General features: G+C 38.7%; 1 protein-coding gene across 3 annotated transcripts in view; it reads right to left on the bottom strand.

Annotated features, from left to right (window-relative positions):
* HIVEP2 (HIVEP zinc finger 2) overlaps window positions 1–22515 on the bottom strand; it is a 176341-nt gene that overhangs the window by 88644 nt on the left and 65182 nt on the right. For all 3 annotated transcript variants that reach the window (XM_058170521.1, XM_058170527.1, XM_058170512.1), the window contains exon 2: window positions 7549–7763. The gene's annotated coding sequence lies outside the window, so the exon portion shown is untranslated. The remainder of the gene's footprint in view (window positions 1–7548; window positions 7764–22515) is intronic.

Raw genomic sequence — 22515 nt, 5'->3', positions numbered from 1 at the left:
ATATAAGGTAAAGGTTCCTCTCGTACATATGTGCTAGTTGTTCCCGACTCTAGGATGGGGTGCTCATTTATTTATTTATTTATTTTATTTATTTTTCATATTTGTATACCGCCCTATCTCCCAAAGGACTCAGGGCAGTTCACAGGCAAGTAAAAACATATAAATACAAATTAAAATAACAATTAAAAAACTTATTCTAAAAGCCGAATTATTAAAAAACAGTATAAATACTAAAACCCATTAAAAACCAATATAAATTTAAAATCTAGTCCAGTCCTGCGCAAATGAATAAATGTGTTTTAAGCTCGCGACGGAAAGTTCGGAGGTCCGGAAGTCCGGAGGTCATCTCCGTTTCAAAGCCGAAACCGAAGAGCCAGCGCTGTCCGAAGACATGTAGTCATGTGGCCGGCATGACTAAATGCCAAAGGTGCACGGAACACTATTACTTTCCCACCAAAGGTGGTCCCTATTTTTCTATTTGCATTTTTTACATGCTTTCGAACTGCTAGTTTGGCAGAAGCTGGGACAAGTAACGGGAGCTCACCCCGTTACATGGCACTAGGGATTCGAACCTCTGAACTGCCGACCTTTCGATCAACAAGCTCAGCGTCTTAGCCACTGAGCTACCACGTCCCACGTTAATTCCTATATAGTAGTATCTAATAATATCTAATAAATAAAATAATAATGTCACCCAGAATCATCATTGCCACCCAGATAGAGAAGCTTTATGAGGGAGGGAGGGAGGGAGGGAGGGAGGGAGGGAGGAAAGAAGGAAGGAAGGAAGGAAGGAAGGAAGGAAGGAAGGAAGGAAGGAAGACATATTCAAAGGCAAAAAGTGTATTTGTAATGTTCACCTAGCACTGGCTGCCAACTCCTTAAAGCAGCTATGTCTTTTCCCAGGATGGCATGGCCACACCATAATCCTAAAAAAAGATGTATGGCAAATATTTTTGCTATCAAAACCGAAGTACCACATATCCTTAATTCCACTCATTCTGGATACCACTTTTTTAGGATATGAATTAACCAAAATTAGAACTAATATTTATGTATCATATCTATTAAACCTATCATAACAATTGTGTTGTGAGGAGTTTTGTGTTTAAAGTTAGCAATTTTTGTGTCAAACAGAACTATTGCCTGCTTTTGTTTTTTATTTAAACAAATACAATTTGGAAATAATTACATAATTCCCAAATACAGCAGCAAATTATATTGTAACATTGGAAAATAACAATTAAATCTATCTGTATCCTTATGGAGATGTACAATATACATCCTCTGCATCCAACTTGCCATCATCCATCATATATTAGGCGATTAGGACTCAGTAAACATGTTTTGCTATGTGCCTACATCTCCCTTCAAAAGGAAGAGTTACAATTCATTGTTCATTGTTCTACATATGATTTCAAGTGTTCAGTTTTAATCTAGACTAACTAGATTAAATAATGTAATAAGACTAACGGACATCAAAATGAAAAGTGATTTAGGCAGCTCAAGAGATTGAGTCAAGTTAGATTTTACCCCAAAAAATGCAACTGCAGCTTAAAAGTAATAAGAATCTTGGGACAAACTGCTTCATTACTTTAAACATACAGAACAACACAAACAGAATCCACTTATTCTACTGTTTTGAAATTTATTTGAAATTTATTTTTTGAAACCTGGATATTTCCTGATGCTTCAAAAATACATAAGCAAAAAGCACACACTATAAATATTCTAAGCACTAATCTCCTGAAGATGTTAGTGATTTTCTTCCCCAACAAATGACTCAATCCCATCAAGATTTTGAATTTAACCTTTTGCAGACTGTGAATTATATAACCAACTTGGCATGAGTCATCAAAGGCTCTTGAAATAAAGTACCATGCACAACCATGTACATTTCTCATTCTATTAGCTATCACATATTGAAGAATATATTTGAATGCTTATATTTTGTAAGACTACATACAAATTTATCTAGCCATTAAGCCTCATTAAATTCAGTGGGGCTTATCTGGGGCAGAGATGGATAGAACTATACTATAAAAACAGTTTTACATGTTTCTTAAAATCCAGCAATCATGCATTAATGGAAGAGAACCCAGACCAGTATAATCATAACTGCCTTAGTGAACCCCAAACATCTTCCAACATCTAATATTAGGAGTTCTGCTTCCTCAGGGAGAAAATGTCAAAGCACCAATAATCTGTCAGTTTTCCCAATGATGCAAAACCTCTTGACCTAATAACTTAATAGCCTATGATGAGACCCATATGGGACTGCACGTAATCTTAACATGTCAAACACCAGATCAAGGTCTTTTTTTTTAATGTTTAATTTTTTTAGACAAAGCCATGGATGCATACTAGATTTCAGAATCTATATCCTTGATATCCCAAGTCCAGGCTTAGCAATAATGAAAAATAATACATCAGTTCAGCCTTTCTGAAATGTATTGGGACTTCAACTCTCAGAGATCCCAGATCAAGAAAAATAAGCTTGCCTGCCTGCCTGCCTTCCTTCCTTCCTCCCACCCACCCACCCCCCCGCCCCGAAGCTGAACAGGCAGAGTTATCCCACTCAAAGGATTCCCACTTATAGCAGCAGAAATTTCCCCTAGAGGAAACCGGGAAAACCACCTTCCATGACCCTTCCACTACCCAGTTTCACAGGCAAAATACCCAGCAGTCTCTTCATGCAGCCACAGAGCATTTGCATGGTTATTTTCGGCTCCTCATTCCTCTAGTATTTATGCACCTTATTGCCATTCCCTTGTCAGCCTGATTGCCAGCAAAAGAGCTCTTGACAGTCCTCAAGTCAGAGGTCACCGAGAGTTGAGCATGGCATCCATGGCCATCACGTTTCCGTGGAAAGAAGTAAACAGGAGGAAGAAAAGGAAGACAGAAAGAAAGGAAAAGTGCCCGAAGCCAGCTCTCTGCTTTCAGTTATCCTTGCACAACGCACCCTGACCGAAATCACACAAGTATACTGCAGCCTCATTTACACATGCGGTAGGATGAAGCAGGGTGGGGAGGGAGGTGGCAAGCGATCAAAGGAAAGGAACGGAAGGGGATAAAGTAGTAATGTGTATGTATGAGCACTGCTGATTTCCCCTCAGAGAACGACTTGAGAGAGATCAGGAAATTAATTGTTTCCAGCAGCTCTGCAGGTCCTGGAGGCAGGTGCACCCCGCCGGTTCAAGAGCCGCTGCCCTACTCACTGCACCTTACAATTTCACCCTGAATTGAATTCGCTCCCTCCCTTCCCCCCATCCCCGCTCCTCCTGTTTTTGTTTTATTTTATTGTTTTGCTTAAGAAAAGGAGAGCCCGCACGGGTGCAGCCTTTGGTCAGCATTACATTCCACAGCATCCCCCTCCAAGCTGCAAAGCAGCAAGCAATCTTTCAATAACAGAGAGCCTAACTGAACCACAGCACACTGCTCTTGCCACATTGCAGCAGCGTATATCACTTGGAAACAACCCGAGCAACACATTGCATCTTGAAATCTGCCTGCAGTTTCTTCCCTTTTGGCTAGAGAAGTATACCTTTCCAGTGAAAACAGACCCCCCCCACCCCAAGCTGGACAGCTTTGGAGATCAGGAGCACCCTTCCACTTCCCCCCCTTCCCCACCGAACTGCATCTCCAGCAGTACCTGAATTTATCAGAAAAATACCATCTGTCCATCTCTCCAGTCACTCCAAAGACTGCAACAGCCTGTAAATTCCAGTTGTCCATTCTTCGAGGTCACGGATAAACGTTAAAGAGCAGCAGTGACTCCCATCAATCATATAGAATGTATGATAGGAGACCTACTGATGTAAGTTAGTCACCAGAGAAAATACCCACTGATGACGCATATCCAGGCATAAAAATAGTTACAGGGCCCTCAAAGGGATTATTCAACAGCCTACATTTAGATATTCTTACAAGAGACCTAAAGTCAATTTGTTGCTTGCAGGTAGCAATGAAATGTTGGAGTTTGAGCTTTTGTAGCAAACAGAACTAACAACAAATAGCTGGTTTAAAAAGTTACAGCATTAAAAGTATTTGTAAATGTCTGGATACCGCATTGCCTACATTCAGAAGAATGAGACATGCTAGGTAAAAAATGCAACACATAAGGTTTATTTTTACCTTGTTTATTTTTCATTTACTAGTTTTTTTTAAATTTCATTTCCACACACATGTTAATCTGTTTACTATATACATTTTTTATACTTTCTTCTCCTCTTCCTCAGCCCCCCTCCCCCAGAAAACCTTCACTGACAGTATATGAATGAAAGAAACTTAAAAGCAACTGACTTCCCCACTTTACAAAGCAATATCCTTTTAACAAAACGAAGAAAAGAAAATAAGTATTTATTCTCCTTATTTTAACAGATTGCCTGAGCAAAAAATCTGGAACCCATATTTTGTAAATCATGAATTATATATTATTAGGAGGGGGGATATATGTTGAAACACTTCTTAAGGATTCATTATCCTTTACACTTCTGTGCCTCAAACTGACCTGGACCATAGGTTCTAGCTGAAGGGGCAATTTTATTCCCATTATATTTGCTGCTTTCAATGATAAGTGCATTTACTATCTATACTTGCAACCATTTACATATCCTTGATAAAGTGAGGGATGCAACTCAGATACCTCTAAGGAGCCAAATCTTCTTGCCCATGTAGCAGGCAGCCCACATGATATGGCGATTACAATTTTGGACTAGAAACATCAAATGTCACTGAGGGTCTTTAAACTGGACTCTTTCTAAACCTTACATACCTCACGAGGGTTGTTGTGGAGAAACATAGGAGGCTGTGGAAAAACAATGTATATACTCAACCCCTCTGAAATTATCTATTCCCCAAATAAACATATCCCAAGAAAAAATGGTATATAGATATAGATATATATAGCATACAAAAAGAAGTGTTGGGAAAACTCCAGCCGCTCATCATCTTAATTTTCTCCAATGTTTTGTCACTCATTCTGGAGAAGACAACCCACTTCACCATCATTTATTTTCCATTTTAAAGCAAAATTGGTCCTTTTAGATATCAGGAGGAAAAACAACCTTATCATAGAGACTTATGTGTGCATATGTGCACACTGTAGTCTGAACAGAAATTTCTAGCTGCAAAGGACTGGAGAAGGTTTTTCTGTTCAGATTCCACATCCACTGTATTTAGTCCTCAGTCAAGTTCTTTTTTCAAGACCATTAATATGACTTTCATAAGATGGAGGGAGAAGAAAATTACTGGCTCATTCCCCTATCACCAGAAAGCCGTTTAGTGATGTCCTTCAATTTCAAAACTCTTATATTCTGGTTATTCCAGCCCAAGAAATATTCCTTAAAGGAAATGGAATAATATTTTACACTGAGAGTCATCAAATGGTGCTAAGAAAATGTACTATGGAGAATTAAAATATTGGAACATTTCTTGCTTTTTTGTTTCAGGATAAAATACATGAAAGGACTAGTCTGAGCTTGGCAAAACAAATAGACTAATATAATGGATGATATTACATGCTTTTGTTTCCCCTAAGAACTAGCAAGCATTTTGCTCAATTGCTTTAATAAACAAATCTAACCAGTTGGATGAGATTTGAAAAGAAATGTTACAGCAGCATGTTACAGCGGTGTAGCTCAGGCTGTAAGAAGCCTGTTATTAAAACACAGCTGCCTGCAATTACTGCAGGTTCTAGTCCCACCAGGTCCAAGGTTGACTCAGCCTTCCATCCTTTATAAGGTAGGTAAAATGAGGACCCAGATTGTTGGGGGGGCAATAAGTTGATTTTGTAAATATACAAATAGAATGAGACTATTGCCTTACACACTGTAAGCCGCCCTGAGTCTTCGGAGAAGGGCGGGATATAAATGTAAAATAAAAAAAATAAATAAATAAAAAAATTTTCTCTGTGGATTTTAAATCTTTTTAAAGTATTGATTTAGTTTTCACAATTTTAAACTGCCTTTGTAGCATATCTTAAATTATTTTTATATCTAACTCTTATTGTACTTTATTCAACCCTAGGCATGCAAATGGAAGGTAAACTTGTTATTTAATTTTTATTTCTCAATCTGAAGTCATGTAAAATTCCAAATGGTCCTTCCTATTCTCTGAGCTTGATAGGGTTTTTTTTTCAGACATTGTCAAACTAGTAACATTATCAGTGCCAGAAGGAAATGGGATTTACTCTCATGTTATATACATTTTATAATCAATATGTACATTATAATTGTACATAATTATTGATTATAAATATAAATGGTATTATCTACATATCATTCAAAGAATTAAAAAGCCCAAAAGGAAACAACAAACTCAAAAAACATAATCACTAATCAACAGCCAGACGAACACATGAACAGAGATAACACTAGACCAACAATAAAGAAGTAAACAATACTTTAATCAATGAATTACCAACACAGCTAAACAAGCTAACAGTAAACAACAGCCTAATCAAGGGACCACTAAGACCATTTCCACTGATATTGACAGGGCAAGCCACTAACATATAAAATGAGAGCAAACCCATTTTCTTGTAGCACTGATGATGTTACCTAGTTTGGTAATGAAACATCTGCAAGAAAAGAACCAAACTCAGAGAGCACTAAGGACTCTACAGTTCAACCCAGAGGAATAAATATCCCCTTCCCTCAGTACCAAGAATAACTTTAGAATAAACTTTATATTAATATAAAAGCATGACAACTTTATAAAAATAAAGTTGATTCAATTTTCTAAGTCATTTCTGTCTTAAGGTAAAGGTAAAGATTCCCCTGGCACATACGTGCTAGTCGTTGCCAACTCTAGGGGGCAGTGCTCATCTCCGTTTCAAAGCCGAACAGCCAGCACTGTCCGAAGATGTCTCCGTGGTCATGTGGCTGGCATGACTCAACGTCAAAAGCGCACAGAACGCTGTTACCTTCCCATCAAAGGTGGTCCCTATTTTTACTACTTGCATTTTTACGTGCTTTCAAAATTGCTAGGTTGGCAGAAGCTGGGACAAGTAATGGGAGCTCACCCCGTTACACAGCAACACTAGGGATTCAAATCGCTGAGCTGCCGACTTTTTGATCGACAAGCTCAACGTCCTAGCCCCTGAGCCACCACATCCCTCTATTTCTGTCTTACTTTATCTGATTAAAATAATTGGATTACAAATCAGCAAACTATAATTACTGATCATGATTTATCATCATTCCTTAGAGTAGCATATCTGGTGCCGCCTTATCATGAACCATGATAAGTCTTCAATTTCCAGCTTTCCAACCAGTAAGGCCAAACCCCAAGAATTGTAGTTGTAGTCCCAATGCAGATTGTTGGGAAGTAGGCTTAAAGCCATATGAAAATTATTCTATACAATACAATGAAGACTATCTCATTGTCTCTGGATTTATCTCCACCAGATAATAAGCAACGGTGAAAATAAAAAGATGCATTTGTTGCCCTGTGATACACACTTCTACCTGTCTCTTCCCAATGAACATAACATTGTTATAAATAAAAGTGCAAATTATTTTTAGCACACAGATTTTGCTAAGCACTCACGTTTCTCTCCAGTGTGTAAATGCTGGCAGTTCTGCTTGCCCTAGTTTAACAGCCCTCTGCAGAAATATTCATGGGTGACATCAAGCTGATTTATCCCAAACAGGACTCAGGGAGAAGTGTGGTATTTATTCTTTCTTCCTGTCTCCAAATTAGCATTCTGCTTTTGTTGTCCAATGCAATTTTCACCAGTATCCAGGAAATCAGCAACTTATTTTCTAAAAAAAAAAAAAAATCATAGGAGATTAAAACAATTAAATTTAACAGAAATGGAGATAGGGCAATCCAGCAAAACAGAGTTAAGAATATATAGGACTGGATGTTCAAAATATTATGACCCTTTCCCCATATATAACTTAAAACTTTGTCATAGCATGGCTCAGCAATTGTTGAAGTGAAGACCTATCCTTATTGTTATATTAACATAACAGTTCCATAACTTTAAAACAGGTGTGTCAAACTTGCGCTGTCACGGCGGCAGCATGTGATGTATCGTGACTTTTTTCTCCTTCCCTAAAGTGTAGGAGTGGCCAGCGCGTGACGCACCCGGCCCATAGGCCATGAATTTGACAGCCCTGCTCTAAAAGATGACATGAAGAGAACATGGTACTCTAAAAACTCAGCCCAACAATATTAAAACAAAAACAACGGGGTCTATTCAATTGTAATCAGCAGTATTTTCAATTTACCACTTAGTATATTAAGTGTTGCCAGATGCTTAGTTTTAAAATAAAGTTTTTCTGATTTGCATCCAGCTGTGATTTAGAAGCAATGACATGGAAACAGACTTGCACCACACTGCATAAAAATGCAGATGTTTTGCAAACAGTCTAGCACCTATTATTTATCTCCCAATCTAAGTAACCATTGATTTATATTTCACTATTCTAGAATGATGATGTCTTTCAGAGCTACCATATTCAGGCTGTAAAAATCTAGCCAAATATTAGATGGCAACAAAGCATTACAGCTTTGGGTGCAACCTAATATTATCGGCCTACTTTCAACCAATTTTGTCATAACGGTTCTGACTATAAACTACGAGACCCTGAGTTCTAGTTCTTTCCTTAGGCCTGAAAGCCATTTGGCTGATTTGGGGCTAGTTGTTGTGGTCCGCCAATGGCCTGCGGAGCTGGTAGCAGAGTCGGACAGTGAGGAGGTTGGGGAGGAACATGGGCCAGTCCTAGAGTCTAGGGAAGGCTCGGACGAGGGCTCTGTGTCGGAGGCAGAGACGGGGGCCAGGGCTATCTGGGAATTATGTGCTGCCTCCGGAGCCTCCAAAGCTGGACATCAGCGAGCCTGTTCCCAGAGCACACATGTGCAGAGCTGCCAGAAGGCAAGAACAATTAAGACAAAAGGGAAGACTCGGGAGTAGGCCTCTCCCTTAAGACGTAAAGGGGGAGCACAGGCAGGTGAGCCTTTGCAGGAAGCAACTTTATTCATTCTGGTCGGTTTAAATTCTGAAGCTCTGTTTTGATTCTGGGCTCTGTCTGGCCTTGCAGAGCTAATTTGCCAATTAGGTCAAGGGAGATAAAGGTGGGTGCTTATCAGCGTTATCCCGAAGGGCTATGGGAGACTTCTGTCAGACCCTTTACAAACTATTTGTGACTCATTACGGGCTGTGAATGAACATAATTCACAGCCATTGAAATAAAAAGAGGGTTTTGGGGACTAATTGTGTGTTTTTTATTGTCTCAGGAAGCCTAGGTCAGAACACTAGCTCATTCTTTCTCAGCATTGTTGTTGTTGTGGGAAAAAGAATAGAATAGAATAGAATAGAATAGAATAGAATAGAATAGAATAGAATAGAATAGAATAGAATAGAATAGAATAGAATAGAATAGAACAGAATTTTGTATTGGCCAAGTGTGTTTGGACACACAAGGAATTTGTCTTGGTGCATAGAAGACAAAAGCATTATGCATGCCACTGGAGTTCTACCAAATAAATGTGGGAAATAAATTCTATGAGACATTTGAAAAAAATAAACTGATGAAAGGTTGTACAAGATTGTACTGATAGCTATACTAGACATATTCATCTGGTACTTACAATTCTAAATTTTTTTTTCCCAATCTTGCAGAATTAAAAGCTGTAACAAAATGGCTAGGCTCCCTTGCTGTACTTTATCATCTTGTGCTGCTAATCATAGTTTCTTCTGCACACAAAAAAAGAATTGCTTGAAGAAGAGTTTATTTGCAGATTTAACATTACCAGAATCAGGTGTGATCTATGAGCCAGGATTATCAGATACACTTATAAAAAGAGCAGTTCCAGTTTCTCTTTCTCGGAAGACATTGTGAGTGGCATAAGAGCACTTGTGAGAAAAATAGTAGCCATGTAGTTCAAGTGATGCTTGAATTCACCAGGCTGATCATGGCAGAAGCTAGTTTTAAGAGAGCTAGCAGCAATTTTCATCGTTATTCCTGGGCACAATATGGCTTCAAAATTTTTTTTAAAAAAATCAACACCATTTTTAATGTGGTTCCTTAATCAAAGAGCACCCGCAGGATTTACTTTAGGGAGTTAGTCAAGGAACTCCCAGAGCAGTTTAAAGATCATGGCAGTGCTTATGTGGTAAGAAAGAGGAATGCCTTGTCAGGGGTGGAACTCTGGTACTTTTGAAATAATGCAATCTGTAAATTGCAGTAATAAAAATAAAAGAAAGAAAAATTATAAAAACGATGACGTTTGGTCCATTTAAAATTAATCTTAACAAATACAGCAAAACTTGTTTCTAGTGCACTATAATTTGAATAGATCTATTAGTCCCAGAAGGGTTCAAGGCATGCAGCCAGCTGAACTTGATGTGTGAGGGACTTTTTTGAATCATACAGAGGCAATTCAAAACACCACAGCTAAGATTTATGAACACATGTCCTAAAAATATGAGTCAATAAAACTATTTTCAGCCATTCTTAACTATCTATAATTAGTTTTCCTATTTACCCATGGCTCTGAAATTTGCTAAAACTATTTCAAAATAGTAAATTATTGTGTATTTTTAAAACAAGATAACACAAATATTATTTTTATATCATATGTACATTTAATTTCATTCAACCTAACCTATGTAGACAGGTAGTCCTCGACTTACAACAGCACTGAAAAAAGTAATTTTATGATCATTGTTCACACTAACGATCATTGCAGCATCCCCATGGTCATGGGATCAAAATTCAGATGCTTGGAAACTGACTCACGTTTATGACCGTTGCAGTGTTCTAGGTCTTGTGATCTCCTTTGCTACCTTCTGACAAGCAAAGTCAGTGGGAAAGCCAGATTCGCTTAACAACCATCTTACTAATTTAACAACTGTAGTGATTCACTTAACACCTGTGGGAAGAAAGGCCATAAAATGGAAGAAAAATTAATAAATGTCTCACTTAGCCACAAAAATTTTGGGCTCAACTGTGGTCGTAAGTCAAGGACTTCCAGTATTTGCATATGTAAATGAATTTCACCTGAACTAAACCTTAAAGGAAAGAAATGGCATGAAATGTACAGTGCTATGGCCCAATTATTTATGAAGAGTTTGCAATATTTTGGAATCAAACTATGATTTGATTCTTCAAATCAACTCCTAGCAACTGCCTGGACAAGTTTTTGCAGATTACTTGGCAAGAATTTTGGAAGTAGTTTGCCTTTAATTTTTTTTCCTATGGCTAGGATTACCAGATATTTGAATAGGTGAAGGAACACACAGACAACTGGAAAAGAAGACACACATACTTAACTCTCATGGCATCCATAACAAAAATTATAAAGAATTATACAAAACTACAAAGTACTTGGGCCTCAAGTATATGAAATTAATTTTTTCCTATGGCTAGGATTACCAGATATTTGAATAGGTGAAGGAGCACACAGACAACTGGAAAAGAAGACACACATATTTAACTCTCATGGCATCCATAACAAAAATTATAGAGAATTATACAAAACTCCAAAGTACTTGGGCCTCAAGTATATGAAATTAATTTTTCCAGAATTAGAAAGGCTGGTTCTTCAATCACAATATTTTCCCAACAAATCTTTATTTTCAAGAACATATGCTGACAATCATTTAGTTGATGCCAATGCACTATACAAATTTGTGTGATCTATGCACTACAATGAAATTGAATTTCAAGAGGCTGAATAGAAACCAAATACTGGAATTAAGAAATAAATTAAATAACATAAATCTAGGCTGTTGATTCTCTTGATGACAATGGAAAAGAAACAGACAAGTTACAAGGTCACAATACATAAAATTTGAATGACTACTGAAAACAATCCAATTTTTTTTAAAAAAAAACAAAAGCACTAAGGCACTCAAAATTGAACAATATTTTATTTTAAGACTATGTTTGGCAGACAGAAGACATCAGGATAAAAAGGAGGACATGTCCTCCTTCTGCCAGATGTCTGATAACTCTACCAAGAACTGAGAGTGAATGGCCCAAGGTCACCCAGATCAGTTTGTGTTAAAGCAGGATTGCAACTCAAAATCTTTTCGTTCCTAACCTGGTGTCTTAACTACTGCACCAACTGATTCTCAAGAATTGACTGGTGATAAAGTATGAGTGATTTGTTGATCTGGTTGTTTTTATAAACATCATATACTGTAGCATATGCTTTCATAGTTCATCATATAAAATAGTATGAAAGTATTAACGAATTCTGAAAATAAGGAAGTACAGGCTAACATAATGTATAATATCAGATTTTTATACAATATGGGGATAACGATGAAGTAACACAAGAAGAGTTATGTTATAAACTGCAGAAAAAATAATTGCTACCAACCTGCCTTCCACTGAGGACCTGTATACTGCACGAATCAAGAAGAGGGCCATGAAAATATTTACAGATCCTTCACATCCAGGACATAAACTGTTTCAACTCCTACCCTCAAAACGACGCTATAGAGCACTGCACAACAGAACAACTAGACACAAGAACAATTTTTTCCCGAAGGCCATCACTCTGCTAAACAAATAATTCCATCAACACTGTCAAACTATTTACTAAAATTGCACTACTATCAATCTTCTCATAGTTCCCATCACCAATCTCTTTCCACTTGTGACTGTATGACTATAACTTGTTGCTGGCAATCCTTATGATTTATATTCATATATTGATCATCAATTGTGTTGTAAATGTTGTACCTTGATGAACGTATCTTTTCTTTTATGTACACTGAGAGCATATGCACCAAGACAAATTCCTTGTGTGTCCAATCACACTTGGCCAATAAAAAATTCTATTCTATTCTATTCTATTCTATTCTAATTAACAACTTAGTTCTGAAATAACAGTCTTGCAAACTCCTGGTGACAAGCAGCTATTAGGAGAATTGTGGGCAATCTCATGTACTCTCCTTATCTGGAGAGGGATTATAAACAGCTGGTCTACTTGCCAGCTCTTCATTCTGCCAGTATCATCAGCTCCACTTTTTAGAGACACCTGAAAAGTTTGCCATTTCTTTCCTAGAAGTATCAGGTTCATAACAATTTCTGATTGAATTTATAGTGATTTGTCTATGTAGTTGTTAAAGTCAAAAACAACTTGAGGGCACATAATCAGTTTTTCATTTCTATGAATCTGACCATTTTTGTTTCTCATTTCTCATGTGGCCATTCTTATTTTAATCTATCTCATTCTCATGCTAGATTGAGATTTTTTAAACAAAAACTTGCAGTATAACTTTTATTCATTTTTGTGCACTGCTCCAAATGTTAACATTTTAACTTAATGTGTTGCAGTTTTTTGCAAATTATTTTGTATTGATTATGCACAGATATAACACACTATATTTTGACTAAATAGTATTAGCATGTGTTTCATCTCCCTAATACTTCTTGTTTGATGACCTGCTTTGCAGAATTCAGAGAAAGGGACATTTCCAAAGAAAACTGTGGAGTTTTGGAACTGATTTGCAAATGAAAATTACATAAGCTTGCATTCAAATATTTTCTCTTTCCTGATACTTACTTGTAGCATAGGGAGGCTTCTCTTTTTAATCAAGATAGACACTTATCTCTTTATGCAGTTCCAGAAGTTTGTGAGACCAAGTCGTACTTTGGATAGGAGTAATTTATTTTTATTGATTAAACCAATGTATATAGTGGCACATCCTACAAACAAGCGACTCTTAGTTTTAGAAGGAAGTGGCAAATAAGAAAAATGTTGTGCACGTTATCTATTCCACTGTTTCATTTTACTTCCTCCCAAAGCTTATTTGAGCCAAGATACAGATTTTCTGAATATAATATGAGAAGAGGAAACATGGATGAGAACAATTCCAAGGCAGTTTTATTTTTTCCTCAATGTAAAGAAATCACTCAAGCAGTCTAATTATATCTAACTAGAAAAAACTTCAGTGGTAGTACTACAGAATATGCATGAAACAGTGTCCATAGTCTAAGAAGTCAATTCTTTGAAATCTACTAGGTATGCATTTTAAATTACACGTATACAATGATAATTTCCTGCTTTTATAAATTAATTTCTGCACACCTCAAAATTAAAATGCAAAACACAAAAGCATTTGGAAGCCCAATACAATAGGCATCATGCAGTTACTTATTTTGCACTCTGAAAATCTTTTCTTCACAAAATGTGGTATTATTTATAGCATCTTTTGAATAGTCAATTGAAATCACAAGCCTCTTTCTTTCACTTGAGCTGCTTTTGGTCCCAGCTGACCCAATGTAATAATCCTACAGTATTACAGTTCAATTGACCTACACAAAGCTTTGCATTTTTACATCAGGACAGAAGAAAAATAGCCATCAGATAACATGTAACGCTATAATAATAGGAATTTCCTCCTGCCATTCAGCCTGCATGGAAGAACAGAAGCTCTGCTTTCTCTGGTAAACATGACTCTCCTGTTCTTTGACTTTGGCATACAAAGCAATTAAGATTGCTTGCTGGGATACCCTGCCTTGCTAGCATCATTGGTCTAGCTTTGTGTGTGTGCTCTTTTGAGTCAGTGTTGACTTTTGATGACGGCCCGAACTAGTCCCTGCAATTTCTTCAGCAAACTTTCAGAAGTGCTTTGCTATTGCCTCCGTCTGTGACTGAAAGAAAGGGACTTGCCCAAAGGTGCTTCATGCCCAAGGCAGAACTGGAATTCACATCTCCCAATTTGTATCATCACGCCTCAACTATTACACCAAACTGATTCATGACATTAGCTCACAGCAAATATCCTTTCATTGTAGATCATTGTAGATCTGAGTTTGAGTCTGTGGCTCTCGAGGACGTGGACAGGTTGCTGGGAAGGTTACATGCAACCACAGGTTTACTGGACCCGTGTCCTTCCTGGCTGGTGCTGGCTACTCAGGAAGTGACACGAGGCTGGCTCCAGGGAATTATAAATGCTTCATTGTTGGAAGGGGTTTTCCCCGCCGCCTTGAAAGAGGCGGTGGTGAGACCCCTCCTCAAGAAGCCTTCCCTGGACCCAGCTATTTTGGGTAACTATCGTCCAGTCTCCAACCTTCGCTTTGTGGCGAAGGTTGTAGAGAGTGTGGTTGCGTGGCAGCTTCCCCAGTACCTGGATGAAGCCGTCTATCTAGACCCGTTCCAGTCCGGCTTCCGGTCCGGTCACAGCACGGAGACAGCTTTGGTCGCGTTGGTGGATGACCTCTGGAGGGCCAGGGACAGGGGGTGTTCCTCTGCCTTGGTCCTACTAGATCTCTCAGCGGCTTTCGATACCATCAATCATGGTATCCTGCTGCACCGGTTGGAGGGATTGGGAGTGGGAGGCACCGTTTATCGGTGGTTCTCCTCCTATCTCTCCGACCGGTCGCAGACGGTGTTGACAGGGGGGCAGAGGTCGACCGCGAGGCGCCTCACTTGTGGGGTGCCTCAGGGGTCGATTCTATCACCCCTCCTGTTCAACATCTACATGAAGCCGCTGGGCGAGGTCATCAGTGGTTTTGGGGTGAGTTATCATCTGTACGCTGACGATACGCAGCTGTACTTTTCCACCCCGGACCACCCCAACGAAGCTGTCGAAGTGCTGTCCCGGTGTCTGGAAGCCGTACGGGTCTGGATGGGGAGAAACAGACTCAAGCTCAATCCCTCCAAGACGGAGTGGCTGTGGATGCCGGCACCCCGGTTCAGCCAGCTGCAGCCGCAGCTGGCTGTGAAGCGGTTATTGGCCCCAACGGAGAGGGTGCGCAACTTGGGTGTCCTCTTGGATGGGCGGCTGTCGTTTGACGATCATTTGGCAGCCGTCTCCAAGAGGGCCTTCCACCAAGTACGCTTGGTGCACCAGTTGTGCCCCTTCCTTGACCGGGATGCCTTATGCACGGTCACTCATGCCCTCGTAACTTCCCGCCTGGATTATTGCAATGCTCTCTACATGGGGCTGTCCTTGAAGTGCACCCGGAGGCTGCAGTTAGTCCAGAATGCAGCTGCGTGGGTAATAGTGGGAGCAACTCGTTGCTCCCATGTAACACCACTCCTGCGCAGTCTGCACTGGCTTCCTGTGGTCTTCCGGGTGCGCTTTAAGATTTTGGTCACCACCTTTAAAGCGCTCCATGGCTTAGGACCCAGGACTGCCTGCTGTTACCGTTTTGCCTCCCACCGACCCGTACGCTCTCACAGAGAGGGCCTTCTCAGGGTGCCGTCCGCCAAACAATGTTGGCTGGCGGCCCCCAGGGGCAGGGCCTTCTCTGTGGGAGCTCCCACGCTCTGGAATGAGCTTCCCCCTGGTTTACGTCAAGTACCTGATCTTCGGACCTTTCGCCGTGAGCTGAAAACGCACTTATTTATTCAAGCGGGACTGGCCTAAAATTTTATTGGGTTAAAATTTTATTGGGTTATTTATATTTTAATATTTTAATTCATTTTAAATTTGGCCACTTTATAATATGTTTGTTTTAATTTCTTTTAATATTGATATTGTGACTTTTTACTTGGCTGTACACCGCCCTGAGTCCTTCGGGAGAAGGGCGGTATAAAAATTGAATAAAATAAATAAATAAATAATAAATAAATAAATAGACTCGTCCTTTGTTTACAGTCTTAGTCCTCAGCATTGGAAATAACAAACTTTACTAGTAATGCAGTACAGTTCCCTTCCTCTGAGTATTTAATTTTGTCTCTTACAAACCTCATTCTCTCATAAGAGCTGTGGTGGTGCAATGGTTAAAATGCAGTAATGAAAGCTAATTCTGCTGACTGCCAGCAGTTCAGCAGTTCAATTCTCCCCGGCTCAAGGTTGATTCAGTCTTCCATCCTTCCGAAGTCGGTAAAATGAGGACCTAGACTGTTAAGAGCAATATGCTGGCTCTGTAAACCTCTTGGAGAGGGTTGTAAAGCACTATGAAGCAGTATATAAATCTAAGTACTATCGCTATAACTTTAAAGACGTAAATTTTTAAACGAACAAAGAAAGTTATTTGTAGATAGGAAGCTTTTTTAAAAAAAGCATAAGCTATCCTAGCCTTCTTTTACTTTGTATTTCCTTATCACTACTAATGTATCTACTGATATATGTACTATACAGATTTATACCTATGGAATTATCAATTATCAATGAAGCCAAAATTGCTGAATTCCCAGAACCCCAGCCAACATGGCCAATGGTGAGTAATTCTGGAAATATTCAATCATTTCTCTAAGACTGCAGATCCCCATCCTGGAGCTTTGTTTTTTAATGCCTTTCAGTCAGTGTTATTTCTAGTGAGTGCCTAGAACTAATATCAGGTTTCTTAATAAGATTTCAGAGGCAACTTGCTTTTGCCTCCTTCCCTAGAACTGGGAGAGAGTGGTTAGTCCAAGGTAACTCATCTGGCTTTGTGTTTAAGACAGGACTAAAACTTATCTCTCCTGGTTTCTAGCCTGGTGCCTGAACTACTATACCAAATTGGCTCTCTGTTTGTAACTGTCAATTCACAAATTCCTGCAATTCATGAAACAGGGGCTCCATTTTACCACAAAAAGAAAGGGAATAACCACTACATAAAGATTGCATTCTATTATTGATGTTTATTTATTCTGAATGGAAACTAGAAATACAGTACATAAACTACTGAAATATTCATCATTTAATTCCATACATATTTGTGTTTTTGTGAACATATCCTTTATATTAGGGCTGTATTGGAGTTACTTTAATAGCAATCCTGCATAGACAAGCTGTTAAAATGCAACAAACTTTAATAGAGCCTAATCAACAAGCCAATTCTAAGATTTAAGCCTTTATTAGTAAATGGGCTCAGTTTTTGGCTAAAAACTATGGGGTTTTGGTGCTTTGAATCTGAGTACAGATGTACTATGTACTTCAAGAAAAGAGGGGGCAAGTAAATATTCAAGTTTCTGCTCACTACTGGATCCTTTCTAAAATAAGTCTGTCAGTGCATAACCCTACAAAAGTTAGAAGTGTACCAAATATTTAATCTTTCTGTTTGTAAATACTTTGTGGTCTTAAAAGAGACCTAAGCAGTCTAGTTTTATTTGATAGATGTATATCCCACGTTTTCTTCAGGAGCCTAATGTGAGAAATGTAGCAGTTACTTGTTCATTTTTCTTCACAACTATCCAGTGAGGTAGGCTGCGCTGAGAGAGTGAGTTACTTGGCTTAAACTCATCCAAAATGAGTAGCCATAACTGAGAATGGACTTAAACTTGGGTCTCCCTAATCCTAGTCCAACACTTGAAGAGGTGACTCAACCATCTCTGCTAGTTGTTGAAAAATAAATTTGGTTCACCAGATGCTTCTACAACTTTATACATAAATATGGGAACACATGCCAAAGATACATACAGAGAGTCAGGTGTTTCTATGCAGTGGCATTTGCATAGTCACTGGTATCATATTCTCAAGCTCTCTTAAAATCCAAGTCCCTCTGCGCAAGACACTACATCAGAATAAGTCTGCTATGTTTTCTAATATTATTCTTTTTAAACAAGAGCCAACAACAATAGAAACTTGGTGACTGATTTTACTCTGAGGGACATATATAGCAACAGATTCTTTTCAAAGAACACAAAACGCAAGGGTTCCTATTCTTCGTGTGCTAACACTTGTGTAGCCCTAAGGAAAACAAATTGTCATATTCTCTTTTACTGCACATTCTAGTGCAAACCAGCTGCAAATACATCTTTATTCACTCAACCAAAAGCCTGATTTATGGCTGCCTGGTTAACCCACCAGCTCAGGCACTCCAGATGCTGCACTGCCTCCACAGCTGCTGCTGCCGCTGTTGCTGCTGCAAATGCAGAGATTCTCCATCTGGCTGTTTTGAAACCCTGACATTCCCAGCACATCTTACCTCTGCAGATGCTGTGCAGCACAACAGCAGACCATGGTCAGATGCAAAAGGAAAACGGAAAAACTGTTTACAGCTTCCCCTCATCTTCCTGTGGCTTTTGTGACTGCAATAAAGAAAGAGTTCTCCACTTTTCAGTCAGGGATGTCAAGAGGAAGTCAGCAGGAGGTAAACGGAGGACGAGGTAAACAGAGGAGGAGGAGGAGGAGGAGGAGGAGGAGGAGGAGGAGGAGGAGGAGGAGGAGGAGGAGGAAATAATAATCAGCAGGAAAACATTTGTGTCTTGTGGAAAGTAAGTTCTGCTGCATGCCCTCACCTAAACCTGTATCATTTGGGCAACAACCTATGATCACAGAGACTGTTTTTGTTATCTTGATCCCATATTTCAGTGCTATAGCTGAACTCTTGTTATTCTGTTAACATTTACAGGGCTGAAGATTTGTAAACCACTTCATCGTGTCCTTATTTGTACTTTATCCTTAAAGAAGGGAGGAGGTGGGAATAACAAATGACAACAGAAGAATACTGTGAAGCATTGAATCCTTCCTTTTTCGCTGACACTATTGAACCAGAGATCTTTCAAAATACATGCACGTTTTTCTAAGTCTTAAGTTTTTTTTTTTTAAAAAAAGCTAAAAAGGTTCAGAGTGCTTACTTTTTATTCCATGCCACATCGTGCGCACAGTCCCAACTCCTCGTTCTGAATCTACACCTTGAACACAATTGGCTCTTCTGTGTTGCCATGGAACTGAAACCTTTGCAGCTCAGATGGTGATGCATTCCATGGAGAACACTGTTCCTACACTTCCTATCACAGAGGTAACATCACTGCATAACATTAACTCTTTTAGTATCACACACTCTTGTCTGCACATTTTACACACGTTTCCCTCCTTTGTCTTCTGCCTCAGTAAGCAGCGTCTAAGCATGCTGTGCCTGTCTTATATCTCCAGAAATCAAATTAAGCACCCTGAGAAAAAAAAGAAGCAGCGGACTATGTCATCTTGCAGCTACTGTGGTGCCAAGTGCATTTTAATGGGGGGTCTTATAATTTATTTATTTATTTATTTATTGCATTTGTATACCGCCCTTCTCCCGAAGGACTCAGGGCGGTTAACAGCCAATTTAAAAGATACAATAAATACACATTAAAAACAGACTACAAATTTATATAAATAGTGGCCAAAAATATTAAAAAACTAACTAATACAAAAAACTAAAACCTCATTTAAAATTACTTAATCAGGCTAGCCCAGCTCGATGGAATAAAAGAGTCTTCAGCTCATGGTGGAAAGTCCGGAGGTAATGTTTTCCAAATTAAGGGTATATAGCATCAAGAATACAATTCTCATTATCACACCTATAACTGAAACTCCATAATTAACCATGTTTATCTCCAGTTAAGATAGTTAGTACCTTGCCCTCCCCTCATGGGGACAGTGCATTCTTTAACTAGCCCCATTCCACTCAATGAGTAACTGAAATCTGAAGATGAGGGCACAATTCCGGTGCAAGAAAGAACATATACACACATGTGGTGGGATTGTGAAAATGCACAAAAAATATGGGACATGGTGTTTAGAGAAATTAGAGCACCTTCAAATGTAAATTTAGACATGTCACCGAGAACTGCATTACTGTTGCTGGTGGAAAAATGGGATATAAATGAAACAAAAAAAGAATTGATTGTAAATTTGATAATGGCAGCTAGATTAGTGATGGCTAAATATTGGAGACGAAATTGGGATATTCAAAGAAATGAACAGTATAATGAAATTTGGAGTATGGCAACAAATGATAAATTAACAACAGAAATTAAGTTTAAAAAAGGGATGATCAGAGCGAATAATTATAATGAAATGGGGGGGGGGATTTTATAAAATCAGTGTTGGTGGAAGGCAAAAGGAATAAACCTACTCAAGAATATATGTTGTTTTGGAGAGGATAAGGGTAGAATTGGAATATATTGCATATCTTTCAGTTGTTATAGATGAAGAAATATAATGGGGGGAAATGGGTTCGGGGTTAGGGATTGACTGTAATATTTGGGTTTTTTTTTCCTTTTTCTTTTTTCTTTCTTTTTTTGTATTTAGATGTATATATACATTTGCATTATTTGTATTTTTTTTTAAAAAAAGATGAGAGCACAGTTCTTGGACAAGGATGGCTACCAGAGGTGGGTTTCAGCAGGTTGTGACCAGTTCTGGAGAACCGGTAGCGGAAATTTTGAATAGTTCGGAGAACCAGTAGTAAAAATTCTGACTGGTCCCGCCCCCATCTATTCTCTGCCTCCCAAGTTCCATCTGATCATCTGTCAGGAAATGGGGATTTTGCTGTATCCTTCCCCTAGAGTGGGGTGGGAATGGAGATTTTACAGTATCCTTCCCCTGCCATGCCCAGCAAGTCACATCCACCAAGCCATGCCACACCCACCAAGCCACACCCACAGAACCGGTAGTAAAAAATTTTGAAACCCACCACTGATGGCTACCATGCTTGATAGAAGAATGGTAGAAAAAGCAGAATGAGCAGGCTGGATCAAGAAATTTACAAGATGTTGCCTTGTAAAATGAATCAGTTTCAGTCTGATTCTACATGCACCTCTCCCAAAGCTAGACTTCCCAAGTCAGTGTTCTCCAGACACGTTGTACTATAAATTTCCATAATCTCAATTTTCATAATTTTCATGAGCAGATGATAACTGATGGTTTCAGATACTGTTTTTCTGGGGAAAATATTTGAGCTATTATGTGAAATTGTATGTCACATAAGAAGGTAGATCCTTAGCAAGCCGTACAAGAGAACAAAAGCACCTCAACATCGAAATCCAGTGAAAAGCCAAGGTCAGGTCAGACCTATTTTTTAAAATACAGTGGGATTATAAACCAAGACAAGTATTAGTTCAATCAGACTGTATAATTGGAAGTAGTTCAAGAGTGGTCACTGGGAAAAACAAGAATATCTCAGAATCAGAAATGGGAAAAGTAAACATGAAAATTGTAGCTACTGTTTTTTGTTTTGCTTTTCCTGGATAAATTATAACTCTATTCATTTCATCCTTCAGGATGACTGAACAAGTGTATTTTATTATTACAAGTTATGAAAATACATTCCAATATTATTTCACATTTTCAACCATTTCTTGCTCAGTCTAATTAGAAGCATGAAGACTGCTTCTAGTAAAAATATTGGCTTCTCTTTCTTGTGGTTCCTGATGACCAATTCTCTTTCTAGAATTGCAGTTTCCTAAGCAGATGTGCTTTACATGGACCAGATAACTGTCATAAACTGCAGACTTAGCGTATCCCACGTCTGAAATAGGTTAGGTAGAAACCACTTTCGAGTTATATTACAGAGAGGAGATATGCAGCCATCATATCAAACGTGCAATCTGCTACTTGATATGCTGTACAAGCTTGGTTCTTTTGCTTCCTATTACCAACAAGAACTATAAAAATAAAAGAAGGGGTGGAGTACATTCTCAATCATTTGGTCATGTTAGAGTCTATCATCCTGTGTTACATACTAGTATGTTCTGTGGAAAACTAATTCCTTATTAAACATCCTCATTGTGCAAACATCCTCTCAGCAAAAGTAGCAGTGTCTGGCTGACCTTATCTGGGATCAGAAACTAAAGAGAACTGGGTCCAGTTCTGGATGGGAAAATTAAAACCAGAGCTGTAGGATAGATTGG

The sequence above is a fragment of the Ahaetulla prasina genome, chromosome 1 (assembly GCF_028640845.1).
Source record: "Ahaetulla prasina isolate Xishuangbanna chromosome 1, ASM2864084v1, whole genome shotgun sequence".
NCBI classification, from domain to species: Eukaryota; Metazoa; Chordata; class Lepidosauria; order Squamata; family Colubridae; genus Ahaetulla; species Ahaetulla prasina.
This window is presented reverse-complemented; position numbering and strand designations above follow the sequence as displayed.